The sequence below is a fragment of the Arachis stenosperma genome, chromosome 4 (assembly GCF_014773155.1).
Source record: "Arachis stenosperma cultivar V10309 chromosome 4, arast.V10309.gnm1.PFL2, whole genome shotgun sequence".
NCBI lineage: Eukaryota > Viridiplantae > Streptophyta > Magnoliopsida > Fabales > Fabaceae > Arachis > Arachis stenosperma.
Genome location: NC_080380.1, coordinates 58,093,210 through 58,100,508, shown reverse-complemented (window position 1 = coordinate 58,100,508; position 7,299 = coordinate 58,093,210). Strand labels below are relative to the sequence as shown.

Genomic DNA, 7,299 nt, shown 5'->3' with positions numbered 1-7,299 from the left:
TTTGTGCTCAAGACGTGTTTGATAAACTTGCTTCCGAAATATAATGGGTTACCGGGAGAAGACCCTCTCAAGCACTTGAAAGATTTTCAAGTTGTGTGATCTACTGCAAGAAGACATGGCTTAGATGAGATAGCGGTTATGGTCTTCGCTTTCCCTTTTTTCTTAGAGAGAAAGGCGAAAGAATGGTTTTACACTCAGCCTGAGGAGGTGATTTCTAATTGGAATTTTTTGCGCAAGGAGTTTCTTGAGAAGTTTTATCCGCCTCAAAAGACAAATCGTCTAAGGAAGGAAATCTCTTACATCATGCAAAGAGATGGAGAGACCCTTTATGAGTATTGGGAAAGGTTCAAAAAGTTGCTGGAAGCTTGTCCTCACCACCGCATTGATGAATTGGTGCTCAGAAGTTACTTTTACCAAGGGATGATTCCTCAAGACAAGCTCCTTGTTGATGCCTTAGGTGGAGGATCTCTTACTAAGAACTAGACCGATGAAGAAGCTTGGGAAGTCATTGCGGACTTGGCGGATTCGACTCAACATTTAAGGTCAATAAATCCCCAACCAAAGGCTATAAGTGAAGTCTCACCTTCCGGTGATGCTATCTTGACTAAGACGCTTGGTGAGATGACAATATTGTTAAGACAAATCACTCAAGGCCAACAAATTCCATAAATATTGCTATCTCCTCCACCCCAACCTCCTAGAATTGAAAGACCTCATAGATCTTGTGGTATTTGTACTTGCAACGGTCATTACACCGATGAGTGCCCTCAACTCCAAGAGGACAACACATTCACGGTGGCAAACTCTTACTCACAAAAGGTCCAATTATAATCAAGGCAATCAAGGATCTCATCACTATGGAGGGAACCAAAGTCAAGGATGGAGATACAACTCCCATCAAAGGTGGAATCAACAATCTCAAGCTCAACCTTATTCCAACCAACAAGTCTATTATCACCAACCCTTCCAAGGCCAACAACCTTACCATTAACCACCACAATCTAACTACCCACTGATGAGCAGATAATTTATACACTTTTTGGCATTGTTTTTAGGTAGTTTTAATAGGATCTAGCTACTTTTTAGTATATTTTTATTATTTTTTAAGCAAAATTCACATTTCTAGACTTTACTATGAGTTTGTGTGTTTTTTTTGTGATTGCAGGTATTTTCTGGCTGAAATTGAGGGACCTGAGCAAAAATCTGATTCAGAGACTGAAAAAGGACTGCTAATGCTGTTGGATTCTGACCTCCTTGCACTCGAAATCGAATTTTTTGAGCTATCGAAACCCAAATGGTGCGCTCTCAAATGCGTTGGAAAGTAGACATCCAGAGCTTTCCAGCAATATTTAATTGTCCATACTTTGCCCGAGTTTAGATTATGCAAACTGGCATTCAACGCCAGCTTTCTGCCCTATTCTGGCGTTAAACGCTAGAAACGAGTTGCAAGCCAGAGTCAAACAGCAGAAACAAGTTACAAACTGGCGTTTAACTCCAAAGAAGGCCTCTACATGTGAAAGCTTTAATGCTCAGCCTAAGCACACATCAAGTGGGCCCGGAAGTGGATTTCAGCATCATTTACTTATTTCTGTAAACCCTAGTATCTAGTTTAGTATAAATAGAACTTTTTACTATTATACTAGGGAGCTTTAGGAACATCTTTGGAACATTGTTCATGTTTTTGGAGGCTGGTCATTCGGCCATGCCTACCGTATTTTCACTTATGTATTTTCAACGGTGGAGTTTCTACAAATCATAGATTAAGGTGTGGAGCTCTGCTGCTCCTCGAGTATTAATGCAAAGTACTATTGTTCTTCTATTCAATTCATGCTTATTTTTATTCTAAGATATTCATTCGCACACAAGAACATGATGAATGTGATGATTATGTGACACTCATCACCATTCTCACTTATGAACACGTGATTGACAACCACTTCCGTTCTACATGAAAATAAGCTTGAATGTATATCTCTTGGGTTTCTAATCAACGATTCACATCGACTCCCCTCTAACAATGGGGAATCTAAATCCGAGATTAGAATCTCCGTGGTATAGGCTAGAATCCATTGACAACATTCCTGAGATCCGGAAAGTCTAAACATTGTCTGTGGTATTCCGAGTAGGATCTGGGATGGGATGACTGTGACAAGGTTCAAACTCACGATTGTAGGGCGTAGTGACAGATGCAAAAGGATAGAAAATTCTATTCCTACACGATCGAGAACCAACAGCTGATTAGCCATATGATATCTGTGCATGGTATTTTTCATCCGAGACGAGAAATCCGACAGTTGATTAGCCGTACAGAAATCGTAGAGAACTATTTTCACTGAGAGGACGGGAAGTAGCCATTGACAACGGTGACACCCAACATACAGCTTGCCGTGGAAAGGAGTATGAAGGATTGGATGAAGGCAGTAGGAAAACAGAGATGCAGAAGGAACAACGCATCTCCATACGCTTATCTGAAATTCCTACCAATGAATTACATAAGTATCTCTATCTTTATTATATGTTTACTTATCTTTTAATTATCAAAACTCCATAACCATTTGAATCCGCCTGACTGAGATTTACAAGATGACCATAGCTTGCTTCAAGCCGACAATCTCTGTGGGATCGACCTTTATTCACGTAAGGTTTATTACTTGGATGACCCAGTACACTTGCTGGTTATTTGTGCGAAGTTATGAAAAAGAGTTGAGATTACAATTGTGCGTACCAAGTTGTTGGCGCCATTGAGATCAAAATTTCGTGCACCAAGTTTTCGGCACCATTGCCGGGGATTGTTCGAGTTTGGACAACTGACGGTTCATCTTGTTGCTCATATTAAGTAATTTTCTTCTTGTTTTAACCAATATTTTATTTCCAAAAAGTTTTCAAAATATCTTTCAAAATTGTTCTTCTTTTTCGTTTTTCTAAAAATAATTTTCAAAAAAATCAAAAAAATTTATAAAATCATAAAATAAAATAAAAATATTTTTGTGTTTCTTGTTTAAGTCTAGTGTCAATTTTTAAGTTTGGTGTCAATTGTATCTTTTTAATTTTCAAAAAAAAAATTTGAAAAATTTATGTATGTGTTCTTCATGATCTTCAAGTTGTTCTTGGTAAGCCTTCTTGTTTGATCTTTAATTTTCTTGTTTTGTGTCTTTTCTTGTTTTTCATATGCATTTTTGAATTCTTAGTGTCTAAATATTAAAAATTTCTAAGTTTGGTGTCTTGCATGTTTTTCTTTTCTTGAAAATTTTTCAAAAATAAGTTCTTGATGTTCATCATGATCTTCAAAGTGTTCTTGGTTTTCATGTTGACATTCATAGTGTTCTTGCATGCATCATTTGTTTTGATCCAAAATTTTTATGTGTTGAGTCATTTTGTGGTTTTTCTCTTTCCTCATTAAATTCAAAAAAATAAAAAAATATATTTTCCTTATTTCACTCATAAATTTCGAAATCTTTGGGTTGACTTAGTCAAAAATTTTTTAAAATAAGTTGTTTCTTGTTAGTCAAGTCAAGATTTCAATTTCAAAAATCCTATCTTTTCAAAATTTTTTCAAAAATCAAACCTTTTTCATCTTTTATTTCATGTTTTTTGAAAATTTTAAAAAATTGTTTTTCAAAATCTTTTTCTTATTTTCATTTAAAATTTTCAAAACTTTACTAACAATTAATATGATTGATTCAAAAATTTCAAGTTTGTTACTTTCTTGTTAAGAAAGGTTCAACCTTTAAATTCTAGAATCATATCTTCTAGTTTCTTGTTAGTCAAGTCATTAACTTCAATTTTCAAAATCAAATCTTTTTAAAATTTCTTTTTCAAATCTTTTTCAAAATAAATTTCAATCATATCTTTTCAATCATATATTTTTAATCATATCTTTTTCAAATTATATCTTTTTCAATCAAATCTTTTTTAATCATATCTTTTTCAAAAATTTGATTTCAAAATCTTTTTCTTACTTCTTATTTTTCAAAATTGATTTTCAAATCCTTTTCAATTAACTAATTGACTTTTTGTTTGTTTTACTATTTCTTATCTTTTTCAAAACCACCTAACTACTTTTCTCTCTCTAATTTTCGAAAATCACCTTCCTCTTTTTCAAAAATCCTTTTATTTAACTAATTGTTTTAACTTTTAATTTTATTCTTTTTCTTAATTTTCGAATACTAATTAATGTTTAAAATAAAAACAAAAATATTTTCCTTTTCCTCTTAATTATTTTCGAAAACTCTCTCTCTCTCATCTTCTTCTATTTATTTATTTAATCACTAACACTCTTCTCTTCTTCTTATAATTTGAACCCTCTCTCCCTCTATGTGTTCAAATTCTTCATCTCTTATTTTTACATCGTTCTCCTATTCTTATCTTTTTCTACTCACATAAAAGAATCTCTATAATGTGACATAGAGGATTCTTCTTCTTTTCTGTTCTCTTCTTTTTTACATGAGCAGGAGCAAGGACAAGGACATAGATTAAGGTGTGGAGCTCTGCTGTACCTCGAGTATTAATGCAATTACTATTGTTCTTCTATTCAATTCAGCTTGTTCTTATTCCAAGATATTCATTCGCACTCAAGAACTTGATGAATGTGATGATTATGTGACGCTCATCATCATTCTCACTTATGAACGCGTGCCTGACAACCACCTCCGTTCTACAAGCAAACAAGGCTTGAATGTTTATCTCTTGGATTCTTTAATCGGAATCTTCGTGGTATAAGCTAGAATTGATGGCGGCATTCAAGAGAATCCAGAAGGTCTAAACCTTGTCTGTGGTATTCTGAGTAGGATTCAATGATTGAATGACTGTGACGAGCTTCAAACTCCTGAAGGCTGGGCGTTAGTGACAGACACAAAAGAATCAATGGATTCTACTCCAACCTGATTGAGAACCGACAGATGATTAGCCGTGCCGTGACAGGGTGCGTTAAACATTTTCACTGAGAGGACGGGACTGTAGCCACTGACAATGGTGATGCCCAACATACAGCTTGCCATGGAAAGGAGTAAGAAGGATTGGATGAAGACAGTAGGAAAGCAGAGAGACGGAAGGGACAAAGCATCTCCATTCGCTTATCTGAAGTTCTCACCAATGAATTACATAAGTATCTCTATCTTTATCTTTATGTTTTATTCATATATCATCCATAACCATTTGAATCTGCCTGACTAAGATTTACAAGGTGACCATAGCTTGCTTCATACCAACAATCTCCGTGGGATCGACCCTTACTCGCGTAAGGTTTATTACTTGGATGACCCAGTGCACATGCTGGTTAGTTGTGCGAAGTTGTGAAATTATGTTTATACCATGGTATTGAGCACCAAGTTTTTGGATTCGTTACCGGGGATTATTTGAGTTGTGAAAAGTAGTGATCACAATTTCGTGCACCAAGTTTTTGGCACCGTTGCCGGGGATTGTTGAGTTTGGATAACTGATGGTTCATCTTGTTGCTTAGATTAGGTATTTATCTTCAGAGTTCTTAATAATGAATTCTAGTGTTTCAAGGTGATTTTCTTATCATCACCAAAGCTGATTGATTCTCATCAATTTAGCTCTTGAATGCAATGTCTTGCTGAAGCTTGGCTAGCCATGTCTAATTTTTTTAGACTAAAGCTTTAGACTAACATTGCATGATTCTTGGAATTCTCATTAAGAATTTTGATACCTTTATTTTCTTTTCCACTTAATTTTCGAAAAATCCAAAAAAATTTTTTAAAATCATAAAAACCAAAAAAATTTTATGTTTCTTGTTTGAGTCTAGTGTCTCATTTTAAGTTTGGTGTCAATTGCATGTTTCTGTTCTTCTTGCATTCATTAATGTGTCTTCATTATTCTTCAAGTTGTTCTTGATGATTTCCTTGCTCTGATCTTTGAATTCTCTTGACTTGAGTGTTTTATTATTTCTCATGTGCATTCTCATTTTGCTAGTGTCAGTAGTATACAAACTGCTAAGTTTGGTGTCTTGCATTCATTGTTATTTGATTTTAGTTGCATTTTGATTATTCCTCATTATTAAAAATCCAAAAATATTTTTAATTTGTGTCTTTTCAAGTCAATAATTACACAGAAAAAGCTGGGCGTTCAAAACGCCCAGTGAGGAAGGCAAACTGGCGTTTAAACGCCAGCCAGGGTGCCTGGCTGGGCGTTTAACGCCCAAAAGGGTAGTGCTTTGGGCGTTAAACGCCAGAATGTGCACCATTCTGGGCGTTTAACGCCAGGATGGCACAAGAGGGAAGATTCTGTTTTTAATTCAAATTTTTTTCAGGTTTTCAAAATTTTTCAAAATCAAATCTTTTTCAAATCATATTTTTTCAATCATATGTTTTCAAAATCAATTTCTTTCCTTTTTCAAAAATACTTGCTATCAATTAATGATTTGATTCAACATTTCAAGTATGTTGCCTTTTCTGTTGAGAAAGGTTTAATATTTGAATCATATCTTTTCTTGTTAGCCAAGTCATTAATTTTTAAAATCAAATCTTTTCAAATTGTTTTTCAAATCATATCTTCTCAATCATATCTTTTTAAAACCATAATTTTCAATCATATCTTTTTAATCATATCTTTTTCAAAATAGTTTTCAATCATATCTTTTTGATTTCTAATTTCAAAATCTTTTTCAAAAATCACTTGATTTCTTTCCCACTTTTAGTTTTCGAAAATTATCAATCAAATTTTTCAAAATGTTTTTAAAATCTTTTACTTAATTTTCGAAAATTTCTTCCCCTCTTCCCACATCCTTCTATTTATGGACTAACACTATTCCTCAATGAACAATTCGAACTCCATCTCTCTTGATAAGTTCGAATTCTTCTACTTCTTCCTTCTATTTTTCTTTTTCTCTGACACCTCAAGGAATCTCTATACTGTGACATAGAGGATTCCATACTTTCTTGTTCTCTTCTCTTTCATATGAGCAGGAGCAAAGACAAAAGAATTCTTGTTGAGGCTGATCCTGAACCTGAAAGGACCTTGAAGCAAAAGCTAAGAGAAGCTAAGGCACAACTCTCTATAGAGGATCTAACAGAAATCTTCAAAGAAGAAGACATGGCAGCCGAAAACAACAACAATGCCAACAATGCAAGAAAGGTGCTGGGTGACTTTATTGCACCTACTCCCGACTTCTATGGGAGAAGCATCTCTATCCTTGCCATTGGAGCAAACAACTTTGAGCTTAAGCCTCAATTAGTTTCTCTAATGCAACAGAATTGCAAGTTCCATGGACTTCCATTGGAAGATCCTCATCAGTTTTTAGCTGAGTTCTTGGCAAAGTTCTTTCCACCTAAAAAATTGAGT

At 34.5% G+C, this 7,299-nt stretch overlaps 1 non-coding gene across 1 annotated transcript; it reads right to left on the bottom strand.

The window, feature by feature from the left end:
• Positions 1 to 276: 276 nt before the first annotated feature.
• Positions 277 to 383, bottom strand: LOC130977783 (small nucleolar RNA R71). Its single transcript, XR_009085459.1, has one exon. It is a non-coding gene; the product is annotated as a small nucleolar RNA R71 (small nucleolar RNA).
• Between the last annotated feature and the right edge of the window lie 6,916 nt (positions 384 to 7,299).